Source organism: Bubalus kerabau, chromosome 2 (assembly GCF_029407905.1).
Source record: "Bubalus kerabau isolate K-KA32 ecotype Philippines breed swamp buffalo chromosome 2, PCC_UOA_SB_1v2, whole genome shotgun sequence".
NCBI lineage: Eukaryota > Metazoa > Chordata > Mammalia > Artiodactyla > Bovidae > Bubalus > Bubalus kerabau.
The window spans coordinates 91,399,929-91,415,211 of record NC_073625.1 but is presented as its reverse complement, the minus strand read 5'-3'; the positions used below and the strand labels follow the sequence as shown (position 1 = coordinate 91,415,211).

Below are 15,283 nucleotides of genomic sequence, written 5' to 3'. Positions count from 1 at the left end.
TCTAACCTAATTTTCACAATATACCCACAAATCAGGGGTTAAATCACATTTTCAATTGGGATACAGGTGTAGAGAAGTGAAATTACTTATCCAAATCTTACAATTATTAAAAAAACTTTCACTGTTTTTAACAAGGAGCTCAAAAGATCGCTTAAAAGTGATAGTGTGTACTCAGCCAACACACTTTAATCATATTTGAAAGATAGTAATAGGAAAGTTCTATCTTTATGTTTAAAACTCAAAGTGATATGAAATTGCCTACAAAAAATTTTAAGTAGGTAATTTCAGAGTATCAAACATCAAGTGTGTGGAAGAGACCACTAGTGCTCATCAAATACCTGTGTACTCTTCCACGCACTTTTCCCAGCCTCCTCTCCATTTTAATCAGAACCATGCTTCTAGTTCTGTCCAGCAGATTGTGGCATTTGTCACTTTCATGTTAAGTCAGTTAAGAGCTTATGTGACTCCTTTAACTTGTTTTTCCCCTGCTTTGGCAACCTAGGCATGGCATATCTACAACATAGAAGACAGTCAACCAGATTGCATTAGATTTTTGCAGGAAACAACTCTTTATTGAGTTAAGTCATTAAAAGTTGACATTTAACAGCTTAATCCAGCAGATTCAGAGGGATACCAAGCCAAATCAAATTGTAAATTCTGTAAACATAACTGCTATATGATCGAGCAATAAAAAACAGAAATATCCTCCTTTTTTGGTCACTGCTAGAGAAAACCAGGCTTGAATTGAATTGTTACATGATCAAGCAACAAAAAACAGAAATACCCTTTTTTTTTGGTCTTGACCAAATATGTCTTGAATTCAGTATTATAGAATATCAGGAGGAGGAGCCAAGATGGCGGAGGAGTAGGACGGGGAGAACACTTTCTCCCCCACAAATTCATCAAAAGAGCATTTAAACGTCGAGTAAATTCCACAAAACAACTTCTGAATGCCGGCAGAGGACATCAGGCACCCAGAAAAGCAGCCCAACTCTTCGAAAGGAGGTAGGAAAAAATATAAAAGACAAAAAAAGAGACAAAAGAGGGAGGGACGGAGTTCCGTCCCGGGAAGGGAGTCTTAAAAAGAGAGAAGTTTCCAAACACCAGGAAACCCTCTCACTGCCGAATCTGTGCCAAGCTTTGAAAGCACAGAGGGCAACATAAAAGGGAGGGGAAAAAAAAATAAACAATTAAAAATCGCGGATTGTGAGCCCTACGGTAACTCCCCCAGCGGAGAAGCAGCGCAGACGCCAGCACACGGCATTAGCAAGCGGGGGCTGGGCAGGGAAGCGCGGCGCGGGCTGTGTCCCTTAGAGTAAGAATCCGCCCGAATGTCCTGAGCGCTATCTGAGCGAAATAATTTGGGCTAGCAAACCAGACTGTGGGATATCTACCACGCGAAAAGCCAGCCCTAACCTAAGACACCGCCAGGCCCGCGCACGGAACAAAGGACTGAGCAAAGAGAGATAGCCGGCCGCAGACCTTCCCCCTCCGGTGACAGGCAGCCAGAGCTGGAAGGGGGCAATCGCAGCCCCAGAGAGACACTATCTATAAAACTGTAAGCAGGCTTCTTTGCTAACTAAAACTTCTTGGGGGTCTGGACGGTCAACATCTGCCTGAGAAGGTGCGCCGGTTTTACACCCAGATAACCGAGTGGCGGGGAGGCGATAAGTCGCAGCATTGGCGCCCGCCAAACACATCACCTGAGCTGCTCGGATCTGGGAAGAGCACAAAACGCAGGCCCAACCGAGTCTGCGCCTCTGAGGACTACCCGAGTGCCTGAACCTGAGCAGCTTGGACCTGGGAGCTCAGCCCAGGGCCGGCCTCTGATTGTTCCCGGCGGAACAACCTAGAGCCCGAGCAGTGTGGGCACGGAGGCTACACACACCGTGAGCGGGGGCAGACCCAGTGTGGCTGAGGCACTGCGAGAGCACGCCAGTGTTACCTGTTTGCAGCATCCCTCCCTCCCTTCCCACAGCGCGGCTGAACAAGTGAGCCTAAATTTAAAAAAAAAAAAAAATAGTGTCCGCAACCATCCCCTTTGTGTCAGGGCGGGAACCAGACACTGAAGAGACCAGCAAACAGAAGAAGCTGTAACAGAGGGAAACGCCTTGGAAGCTACAGGCCATAGATTAAAACCCTGTGGTTACTACGGATTACATAGGAAGGGGCCTATAGATCTTGAGAAATATAAGTCGGACTAAGGAACTGCCAAAAATGAACTGAACCCACAATACTCACAACAAAACCAGAGAAAGACCTAGATATATTTTTACTATTTTTACGATCAATCTTTCTTTCTTTTTTTTTTTAATTAAAAAAGAAAAAAATTTTTTAAGTCCTCTATTGTCCTTTAATTTTCACTTTTATAACTATTACTTTGCAAAAAAAAAAAAAAAAAAGACCCTATTTTTTTTTTTCTTCTTCAGCAAACTTCATATATATATTTTATAATTTTTTGACCGTGGTTTTTTTTTTTTTTTCTTTTTTCTTTTTCTTCTTTTCTTTAACATTGTATTTTTGAAATTCCAAACTGTACTCTAGATTTTTAATTTTAGCCTTTTGATATATGCTATCAATTTTGTACCTATAGTTTTTTTCATAATTTCTGTAACTTTTTTTTTTCCTCTGTTTCTTTCTCTTCTTCTTTTATATAACATCATATATCTGCAATTCCAAACTCTACTCAAGATTTTTAATTTATGCTTTTTGGTATTTGATATCAATTTTGTACCTGTATTTTCTTTATAATTTTTGCGACATTGTTTTTGTTGGTTTGTTTGTTTTCTCTCTTTATTTTTCTTCTTCTTCTTTTTTTTTTTAACATTGTATTTTTGAAATTCCAAACTCTACTCTAGATTTTTAATTTTTGCTTTTTGGTATTAGTTATCAATTTTGTACCTGTAGTTTCTTTATTACTTTCACGACCTTGTTTGTTTTTCTTTGTTCGTTTTTTCTCTCTTTCTTTTCCTTCTTCTTTTCATTAACATCGCATTTTTGAAATTCCAAACTCTACTCTAGATTTCTAATTTTTGTTTTTATGTATTTGTTACCAATTTTGTACCTTTAAAAACCCAATCTTCAGGACCCATTTTTCACTAGTGTACGAGATTACTGGCTTGACTGCTCTCTCTCCCTTTGGACTCTCCATTTTCTCCACCAGGTCACCTGTATCTCCTCCCTAACCCCTCTCTACTCTACCCAACTCTGTGAATTTCTGTGTGTTCCAGACGGTGGAGAACACTTAAGGAACTGATTACTGGCTGGATCTGTCTCCCTCCTTTTCATTTCCCCCTTTTATCCTTCTGGCCACCTCTGTCTCCTGCCTCCTTCTTCTCTTCCCTGTATAACTCCGTGAACATCTCTGAGCGGTCCAGTTGTGGAGTGCACATAAGGAAGTGACTACTGGATAGCCCACTCTCTCCACTATTGATTCCACCTCATCTCATTTGGGTCACCTCTAACTCCCTCCTCCCACTTCTCTTCTCCATGTAACGCTGTGAACCTCTCTGAGTGACCCTCACAGTAGAGAAACTTTTCATCTTTAACGTAGATGTTTTATCAGTGGTGCTGTATAGAAGGAGAAGTTTTGAAACTACTGTAAAAATAAGACCGATAACTGGAAGTAGGAGGCTTAAGTCCAAACCCTGACTCCAGGGAACTCCTGACTCCAAGGAACATTAATTGACAGCAGCTCATCAAACGCCTCCATACCGACACTGAAACCAAGCACCACACAAGGGCCAACAAGTTCCAGGGAAAGACATAACAAGCAAATTCTCCAGCAACAAAGGAACACAGCCCTGAGCTTCAAGATACAGGCTGCCCAAAGTCACCCCAAAACCATAGACATCTCATAACTCATTACTGGACATTTCATTACACTCCAGAGAGAAGAAATACAGTTCCATCCACCAGAACATCGACACAAGCTTCCCTAACCAGGAAACCTTGACAAGCCACCTGTACAAACCCACACACAGCGAGGAAACGCCACAATAAAGAGAACTCCACAAACTGCCAGAATACAGAAAGGACACCCCAAACTCAGCAATTTAAACAAGATGAAGAGACAGAGGAATAGCCAGCAGATAAAGGAACAGGATAAATGCCCACCAAACCAAACCAAAGAGGAAGAGATAGGGAATCTACCTGATAAAGAATTCCGAATGATGATAGTGAAATTGATCCAAAATCTTGAAATCAAAATGGAATCACAGATAAATAGCCTGGAGGCAAGGATTGAGAAGATGCAAGAAAGGTTTAACAAGGACTTAGAAGAAATAAAAAAGAGTCAATATATAATGAATAATGCAATAAGTGAAATTAAAAACACTCTGGAGGCAACAAATAGTAGAATAACAGAGGCAGAAGATAGGATTAGTGAATTAGAAGATAGAATGGTAGAAATAAATGAATCAGAGAGGATAAAAGAAAAACGAATTAAAAGAAATGAGGACAATCTCAGAGACCTCCAGGACAGTATTAAACGCTACAACATTCGAATCATAGGGATCCCAGAAGAAGAAGACAAAAAGAAAGACCATGAGAAAATACTTGAGGAGATAATAGTTGAAAACTTCCCTAAAATGGGGAAGGAAATAATCACCCAAGTCCAAGAAACCCAGAGAGTCCCAAACAGGATAAACCCAAGGCGAAACACCCCAAGACACATAGTAATCAAATTAACAAAGATCAAACACAAAGAACAAATATTAAAAACAGCAAGGGAAAAACAACAAATAACACACAAGGGAATTCCCATAAGGATAACAGCTGATCTTTCAATAGAAACTCTTCAAGCCAGGAGGGAATGGCAAGACATACTTAAAATGATGAAAGAAAATAACCTACAGCCCAGATTATTGTACCCAGCAAGGATCTCATTCAAGTATGAAGGAGAAATCAAAAGCTTTTCAGACAAGCAAAAGCTGAGAGAATTCTGCACCACCAAACCAGCTCTCCAACAAATACTAAAGGATATTCTCTAGACAGGAAACACAAAAATTGTGTATAAATTCGAACCCAAAACAATAAAGTAAATGGCAACGGGGTCATACTTATCAGTAATTACCTTAAACGTAAATGGGTTGAATGCCCCAACCAAAAGACAAAGACTGGCTGAATGGATACAAAAACAAGACCCCTGCATATGTTGTCTACAAGAGACCCACCTCAAAACAGGGGACACATACAGACTGAAAGTGAAGGGCTGGAAAAAGATTTTCCATGCAAATAGGGACCAAAAGAAAGCAGGAGTAGCAATACTCATATCAGATAAAATAGACTTTAAAACAAAGACTGTGAAAAGAGACAAAGATGGTCACTACATAATGATCAAAGGATCAATCCAAGAAGAAGATATAACAATTATAAATATATATGCACCCAACACGGGAGCACCGCAGTATGTAAGACAAATGCTAACAAGTATGAAAGAAGAAATTAACAATAACACAATAATAGTGGGAGACTTTAATACCCCACTCACACCTATGGATAGATCAACTAAACAGAAAATTAACAAGGAAACACAAACTTTAAATGATACAATAGACCAGTTAGACCTAATTGATATCTATAGGACATTTCATCCCAAAACAATGAATTTCACCTTCTTCTCAAGTGCACATGGAACCTTCTCCAGGATAGATCACATCCTGGGCCATAAAGCTAGCCTTGGTAAATTCAAAAAAATAGAAATCATTCCAAGCATCTTTTCTGACCACAATGCAGTAAGATTAGATCTCAATTACAGGAGAAAAACTATTAAAAAATCCAACATATGGAGGCTGAACAACACACTGCTGAATAACCAACAAATCACAGAAGAAATCAAAAAAGAAATCAAAATTTGCATAGAAATGAATGAAAATGAAAACACAACAACCCAAAACCTGTGGGACACGGTAAAAGCAGTCCTAAGGGGAAAGTTCATAGCAATACAGGCACACCTCAAGAAACAAGAAAAAAGTCAAATAAATAACCTAACTCTACACCTAAAGCAACTAGAAAGGGAAGAAATGAAGAACCCCAGGGTTAGTAGAAGGAAAGAAATCTTAAAAATTAGAGCAGAAATAAATGCAAAAGAAACAAAAGAGACCATAGCAAAAATCAACAAAACCAAAAGCTGGTTCTTTGAAAGGATAAATAAAATTGACAAACCATTAGCCAGACTCATCAAGAAACAAAGGGAGAAAAATCAAATCAATAAAATTAGAAATGAAAATGGAGAGATCACAACAAACAACACAGAAATACAAAGGATCATAAGAGACTACTATCAACAATTATATGCCAATAAAATGGACAACGAGGAAGAAATGGACAAATTCTTAGAAAAGTACAACTTTCCAAAACTCGATCAGGAAGAAATAGAAAATCTTAACAGACCCATCACAAGCACGGAAATTGAAACTGTAATCAAAAATCTTCCAGCAAACAAAAGCCCAGGTCCAGACGGCTACACACCTGAATTCTACCAAAAATTTAGAGAAGAGCTAACACCTATCCTGCTCAAACTCTTCCAGAAAATTGCAGAGGATGGTAAACTTCCAAACTCATTCTATGAGGCCACCATCACCCTAATACCAAAACCTGACAAAGATCCCACAAAAAAAGAAAACTACAGGCCAATATCACTGATGAACATAGATGCAAAAATCCTTAACAAAATTCTAGCAATCAGAATCCAACAACACATTAAAAAGATCATACACCATGACCAAGTGGGCTTTATCCCAGGGATGCAAGGATTCTTCAATATCCACAAATCAATCAATGTAATACACCACATTAACAAATTGAAAAATAAAAACCATATGATTATCTCAATAGATGCAGAGAAAGCCTTTGACAAAATTCAACATCCATTTATGATCAAAACTCTCCAGAAAGCAGGAATAGAAGGAACATACCTCAACATAATCAAAGCTATATATGACAAACCCACAGCAAACATTATCCTCAATGGTGAAAAATTGAAAGCATTTCCTCTAAAGTCAGGAACAAGACAAGGGTGCCCACTTTCACCATTACTATTCAACATAGTTTTGGAAGTTTTGGCCACAGCAATCAGAGCAGAAAAAGAAATAAAAGGAATCCAAATTGGAAAAGAAGAAGTAAAGCTCTCACTGTTTGCAGATGACATGATCCTCTACATAGAAAACCCTAAAGACTCCACCAGAAAATTACTAGAACTAATCAATGACTATAGTAAAGTTGCAGGATATAAAATCAACACACAGAAATCCCTTGCATTCCTATACACTAATAATGAGAAAACAGAAAGAGAAATTAAGGAAACAATTCCATTCACCATTGCAACGGAAAGAATAAAATACTTAGGAATATATCTACCTAAAGATTCTAAAGACCTATATATAGAAAACTATAAAACACTGGTGAAAGAAATCAAAGAGGACACTAACAGATGGAGAAATATACCATGTTCATGGATTGGAAGAATCAATATAGTGAAAATGAGTATACTACCCAAAGCAATCTATAGATTCAATGCAATCCCTATCAAGCTACCAACAGCATTCTTCACAGAGCTAGAACAAATAATTTCACAATTTGTATGGAAAAACAAAAAACCTCGAATAGCCAAAGCGATCTTGAGAAAGAAGAATGGAACTGGAGGAATCAACCTACCTGACCTCAGGCTCTACTACAAAGCCACAGTTATCAAGACAGTATGGTACTGGCACAAAGACAGAAATATAGATCAATGGAACAAAATAGAAAGCCCAGAGATAAATCCACGCACATATGGACACCTTATCTTCGACAAAGGAGGCAAGAATATACAATGGATTAAAGACAATCTCTTTAACAAGTGGTGCTGGGAAATCTGGTCAACCACTTGTAAAAGAATGAAACTAGAACACTTTCTAACACCATACACAAAAATAAACTCAAAATGGATTAAAGATCTAAACGTAAGACCAGAAACTATAAAACTCCTAGAGGAGAACATAGGCAAAACACTCTCTGACATACATCACAGCAGGATCCTCTATGACCCACCTCCCAGAATATTGGAAATAAAAGCAAAAATAAACAAATGGGACCTAATTAACCTTAAAAGCTTCTGCACATCAAAGGAAACTATTAGCAAGGTGAAAAGACAGCCTTCAGAATGGGAGAAGATAATAGCAAATGAAGCAACTGACAAACAACTAATCTCAAGAATATACAAGCAACTCCTACAGCTCAACTCCAGAAAAATAAATGACCCAATCAAAAAATGGGCCAAAGAACTAAATAGACATTTCTCCAAAGAAGACATACAGATGGCTAACAAACACATGAAAAGATGCTCAACATCACTCATTATCAGAGAAATGCAAATAAAAACCACTATGAGGTACCATTTCACACCAGTCAGAATGGCTGCGATCCAAAAGTCTACAAGTAATAAATGCTGGAGAGGGTGTGGAGAAAAGGGAACCCTCCTACACTGTTGGTGGGAATGCAAACTAGTACAGCCACTATGGAGAACAGTGTGGAGATTCCTTAAAAAACTGGAAATAGACATGCCTTATGATCCAGCAATCCCACTGCTGGGCATACACACTGAGAAAACCAGAAGGGAAAGAGACACGAGTACCCCAATGTTCATCGCAGCACTGTTTATAATAGCCAGGACATGGAAGCAACCTAGATGTCCATCAGCAGATGAATGGATAAGCAAGCTGTGGTACATATACACAATGGAGTATTATTCAGCCATTAAAAAGAATACATTTGAATCAGTTCTAATGAGGTGGATGAAACTGGAGCCTATTATACAGAGTGAAGTAAGCCAGAAAGAAAAACACCAATACAGTATACTAACGCATATATATGGAATTTAGAAAGATGGTAACAATAACCCTGTGTATGAGACAGCAAAAGAGACACTGATGTATAGAACAGTCTTATGGACTCTGTGGGAGAGGGAGAGGGTGGGAAGATTTGGGAGAATGGCATTGAAACATGTAAAATATCATGTATGAAACGAGTTGCCAGTCCAGGTTCGATGCACGATACTGGATGCTTGGGGCTGGTGCACTGGGACGACCCAGAGGGATGGAATGGGGAGGGAGGAGGGAGGAGGGCTCAGGATGGGGAACACATGTATACCTGTGGCGGATTCATTTTGATATTTGGCAAATCTAATACAGTTATGTAAAGTTTAAAAATAAAATAAAATTTTAAAAAAATGTAAAAAAATAAATAAATAAATTAATTAATTAATTAATTAAAAAAAAAAAAAAAAAAGAATATCAGTCTTGAATTATATGAGTTTACGTGAGCAGTCCTTTGTTCAAAGCTAATGTACCTTCTACAGAATAACAAAGAGAGAACTCAGAATCATCCCTGTGGATCGGACCATAGATCAGTGCAGAAGAACTCATGAGAGGGGGATTTCAGGATTCTCCCCAGCCCAGTAGGGCTGGGTGCTGGACCTCTTGGTTTGGGACAGATTCCTTTGAGTTACTTCCACATCCTCCTGACAGAACCGTGAAGTTTCAAAGATGAACTATGAAGCTGACTAAAACACTAAAAGTCTCTTAGATCTCCAGCTGAGATCCCAGACGGACATTTCAGCAGCCCCTGAATCATCCATACCATTCTAGAGACTCTGTCTCAGTGTACCACATAGTGCAAAGAGGAGCTTCTTATCCAGACTCTGACTCTAATGAGTGGCGTGGTCTGGATGAGGTCCCTTAAGCTCTCTGAGCCTTGGTCCTTAATTAATAAAGAAGGAGGTGGCTTACCTGACACCTGGAGTTCCTTTCTGCCCTAACAGATTCACTGATTCATTACCCTAACCACCATCTTTATCACAGTGTTATTGAGTCCTCTTACTTGTCATAGCTTGCTGCTGCTGCTGCTAAGTCTGACTCTGTGCGACCCCATAGACGGCAGCCTACCAGGCTCCCCCGTCCCTGGGATTCTCCAGGCAAGAATACTGGAGTGGGTTGCCATTTCCTTCTCCAATGCATGACAGTGAAAAGTGAAAGTGAAGTCGCTCAGTCATGTCCGATTCTTAGCGACCCCATGGACTGCAGCCCACCATGCTCCTCCATCCATGGGATTTTCCAGACAAGAGTACTGGAATGGGGTGCCACAAGAGACTAAAAAATACTTCTACATAGGATTGAAAAGTACACCTACACGGTAAATTTTTTTTTTAACTTTTCTGGAAAAGAATCTGATATATTCTAAAGGAATCTTAAAGATTTTTACATTCCTCGGTACAGGGAATGCACTTCTAGGACTTAATCCTAAACATCTAACTGGAAATAGAAGTACCAAATTAGAAACAATATACATCTCTAAAATTAGGAGATAGGGGATATATTTAGTTAAAATAAATAAATAGGATTTTTTAAAAACTGAGGAAGATCTGAAGATCTAGAAAACTAGATCTGAATCCCAACTTTACCATTTACCCACTCCATATCTTTGGGAAAGTTATTTACCCCTTCATGGCCTCAGATTCCTCTTCTGTTGTGATCATGGGGCTCATGTGCTCAATTATATTCAACTTTTTGCAACCTGCTGGACAGTAGCCTGCCAGGCTCCTCTGTCCATGGAATCCTCCAGGCAAAAATACTGGAGTGGGTTGTCATTTCCTTCCCCAGGGGATCTGTCTGACCAAAGGATTGAACTCTCATCTCTTGCATCTCCTGCACTGGAGACAAATTCTTTACCACCTGGGAAGCCCCCCTCTTTTCTTAAATAAGACAAACTTTCTAACTGATAAAATGAGACATTTCAAAGCAAACAAACCACAGTATTATTAAACAAGCTCCTGCTATCCTCAACTCATCTCAAACCATGAAAGTAAAACAAAAGTAAAACCAGATGAGAAATTCTACTTGGATACCAACTGCAGCAAAGCAAGAAGCACCTATACCATTCACATAGCAATCATTCATGTATGGCCTGTACCATTGCTCCTGCTGCTGTCTTAGAGGGTTACTAGAATTTTCTGTGGTTATTTAACTCCTTGACTGCAATTAAAGTATAAGCTGCAAGTAGATTGAAAGCAGGAACCAATCTACTCTTCCATTCCCCACTGGACCTATGAAGCTCTAAGTTAACAAGAGTAAATAAGCTCTTCTTATAACACAGGATCACATATTTATTCAACACCTCCATTGAACTAATTATCTTATTTATACCACCCACTACCAGAAAATAAAATTTTCTCCAGTTATGACCACTCATCCACTTACTCAAGCCCAAAAATATGAAAGTCATCCTAGAGTCCACCTATGTCCCTGAAAACTAATTGGTTATTGATACTTACTGCCTCTACTTCCTTTGTCAATCCTCTCCTGCCCCAAACTTGGTTGACTTCCCCTAGCCTCTTGAATTTTGTCTACTTGGAAAATCCTCCCTCATGGACAGACAGAAAAGAATCACTCTTATACCTTCTCAGAGTACTCAGTTCTTACTTTAATGAATTCTTTGTGTGATTAGTTACTGGAAATGTGCCTTCTCCATTAGCCTGTATGTTCATCACTATATTGTGAGAGCCTGTAAAGCAGGTAATTGAGGCCTCTCAGCAGTTATGAGCCTGGGTCATCCATTTTTTCTTTTTTTAGGTTCTTGGTATATGAGGGATAAAAAAGAAGGAAGTTCCAAACAAGAGTTACCAAAATTGTGGTTGCTTTTAAATATTCAGGTTTTCCTAATAAATACTTTGAATACACACATAAAATATATTGCATATTTTAGAAATAGCATGAAAATATCTGAATTGTAAAGCTCTAAGCCAAATCTACCTCCATGACCAGCTAACAGATTCTTGTACCCCCAAAGGCTGAACAAACCAGTATATCTCAGAACAGTCCCTGGGATGTGATTGGGAGGCAATGGGAATAGTTGAAAGATTTTGAGATGATCAGAGTGGGATAAGAAATGACTCCTTTTCCTATGTCAGTTATAGAACTTCTGTATCATTAGCCTTTTAATCTGAAACATTCTAATGTCCAATCTTTCTGTTTAAAAGACCCAAACAAAATGAAGTCAAAGCAGTCTTGCTATATTTGCCTGGCTAAGGGACTCAACAGACCCAGTTGCTCCTAAAAACAAAAATGGCACTCACTTAATTTCACTTCCATTGTGGAGAGAGAAAACTCACTCAGAACCTCAAACATCACTCCAGTCAACTTCTAGAACACCACCACCTGTACATCTGTCTTTTGTTCCCTGGTTTACTATTGCCTGCAAGTGCAATTGCTGGTAAAAACCTAATAATCCAGAGTTTAATTAGATCTCAATCCAAAAGCTGACATGTTGCCTTTGGAAGGAGAACATGGGGCCCTCCTCCACAAAGCAGAGCACTCCCGCCAGACAGCCAGCAGAAACCCCGGGGAAATCACCAGGCTAGCAAACCAGAAGGTCCTTCATCAGCATCCTCCCTGCTTGATCGCACCACTTATAAAGGTTCAGGCGGCCCTAAAGTGGTGAGCTTCATGATTCAATCACTGGTTTCTAGCTTCCAGTAATCCTAAAAATTTATAACCTTCCCTATCCAGAAAAAACCCTCTGCTCCTAATGACACCAAACATCATCCCCCAAGCTAAGACAAGAAACAATGCCTGAAACCCCTATTAGCTGTATTTTACTGACCAACACCTGCCATACACGAACACTCACTCACAACCCAAAAGGGAAATATTTTAAAACTCTAGCATTTGGGGGTAATACTGGGCAAATCTCAAGTGCAAAATCAGGTGTTAGGTGTTCATTCCCATTAAACAAAGCCACTTAAACAATGACCAGGCCTGTGTATGGAAAGAGGAGAGAACTGAAAATAGTCGCGAGAAACAGGTTCTGAAATTTACTCATTGGATTCTGAACCAGATATAAATGAATACCATGGAGAAAAATTTAAACTAAAAATTCATCTTCAGCCACCACCAAACTTCAAGTAAAAATTCATCTTGAGCCATGACCAAAATAAAATATTACTAAATCTTATTTAGTGACTCATATCAAGACATTTATAAATCCAATACAATAAACCAATTTGAGCTATTTCTTGAGCTCATTTTATCATTTGCCTTCATTTTCAAAGCAATGTGTATATAAGCATATGTAGCTTTAATTTTTTTTGATTCTCCATCATTCCATATCAGTTCTTTCTCTCCCAAATTTCAACTGTTTTAAAAGACTTTTGTAGTTAAATTATCCTTACCTTCACACTTTCCTCAGTGTCAACTCCCATGCAATTCTCTTTTCCCAGAATAGAATTTACAATGGTCCCAGTCTCAAGAAGGAAAAGCAGATACTGACTGGCCTAAATCTAAAATTGTCCTGTTTTCCTCCTTGGAGACTAAACCAATGTGCTCACATTAAATCAATGTGCCACCTTGAACTTGAGCAGATAAATCTTCAGAATATGTCACAATGCCTGCATTATGCGTCTAAGGACCACACCCTTTTAAACACCCTACCTCCAGTCCAAACATTGTGCCACAGAATATTTCCCAATGAGACTTACCTTGACACCCCACCCACATGACCACAGTCCTGTCCCACCTGCTGTGAAAACCAGAGCCAGGGGAACATGTCTGATCTTTGGCCTCTGTCTTCCAGGCTATCAAGATGGACAGGCAACAAAAGGAAAGACCATGGCAGCAGTAACGTAATAAAGCCTGATTTCAAGTCTGATACAGACAAACCATCTTCTTACAGGGCATCAAGCAAGAGACTGGCACAAGTGCTTAAGTTGGTAGTCACAGCCAAATCAAAGTTATAGGAATAAGAAAGTTCAGTTCAGTTCAGTTCAGTCACTCAGTTGTGTCCAACTCTTTGTGACCCATGGACTGCAGCACACCAGGCCTCCCTGTCCATCACCAACTCCCAAAGTTTACCCAAACTCATGTTGGTGATGACATCCAACCATCTCATCCTCCGTCATCCCCTTCTCCTCCTGCTTTCAATCTTTCCCAGCATCAGGGTCTTTTTAAATGAGTCAGTTCTTCGCATCAGGTAGCCAAAGTATTGGAGTTTCAGTTTCAACATCAGTCCTTCAAATGAGTATGCAGGACTGATTTCCTTTAGGATGGACTGGTTTGATCTCCTGGCTGTCCAAGGGACCCTCAAAAGTCTTCTCCAACACCACAATTCCAAATAAGAAAAGATGATGGGAAAACATTTAAGTAGGTCAACAGTGAAGGTCACTTGCCCTCACAGAATATACAAACTGAGAGACAGGTGAATAAATAAGTTAGATTAAATTATTCTAAACCAATATGAGGCTTGCACAAAGTAAAATGTGAACAAGAAAGAAGCAACAGTCTGACTCTAACCTGGTCAGAGCCAGCAGCTGCTACCTTATCTGCATTCAAGTCTTATTTCCTCCTTCAGTGTAAATTCTTGGTGAACAAGGGCCATGTCCCCTAGAATGCTTCACACCTAGTTAGCACTCAATAAATAGCCAATGAATGACGAGCTCCTGCCTGGGACCCCACCTCCCTGAAACACTGGCCTGGGTGGCAAACAGTATCAGAAAGAGTCAGGGTGCCTAACTAAAGGCAGACTGGGCTCACTTCAGATCTACTAAATCAATCAGCAGGAGGAAGCCCAGAAGTCTGCATTTTTAAGAACTACTCACCACTTGATCTTTAGGTACTCTTGAGTTTTGAGGACCAAAGGCTTAGAGTATGTGGGGGACAAGCAAGGAGGCACAAAGACACTCAGATTTAAATGTGGCCTCCCCATCACCATTCCCCAGAGGTGTTTGTCTTCCATAAGTACCTAAGTCCTGATGTGTTTGCTCACATCACGCTTCATATTAGGCAATGGTGTGTGGCTCAATACCTGCTCTTGAAACCAGATGCTAATCTGGCTCTGTCAGGTGACAATAACCATTCCAGAGTGCTGCCATTCTATTTATTTTACTCTATTTTATCATGCATTACTAAGACATCATTTTACTTTTATCTTTTCTTTTTTTTTTAAATTTTATTTTATTTTTAGACTTTACATAACTGTATTAGTTTTGCCAAATATCAAAATGAATCCGCCACAGGTATACATGTGTTCCCCATCCTGAACCCTCCTCCCTCCTCCCTCCCCATTCCATCCCTCTGGGTCGTCCCAGTGCACCAGCCCCAAGCCCCTGGTTCTAATTCCCATATCCTTCTCAATGTTCAGATAGCTAAAACCATCCATGTCACATGGATTATTCTTCTTCAAACATCCAGAATCACAAACAGAACACTCAACTTGAAACTATGTGACAGGATAAGGAAATCTAAAGACATCTTGA

General features: G+C 39.4%; 1 protein-coding gene across 1 annotated transcript in view; it reads right to left on the bottom strand.

Annotated features, from left to right (window-relative positions):
- The window catches only part of LOC129643456 (transmembrane protein 45A-like), a 92,613-nt gene that overhangs the window by 31,072 nt on the left and 46,258 nt on the right, over positions 1–15,283 (bottom strand). The window lies entirely within an intron of this gene.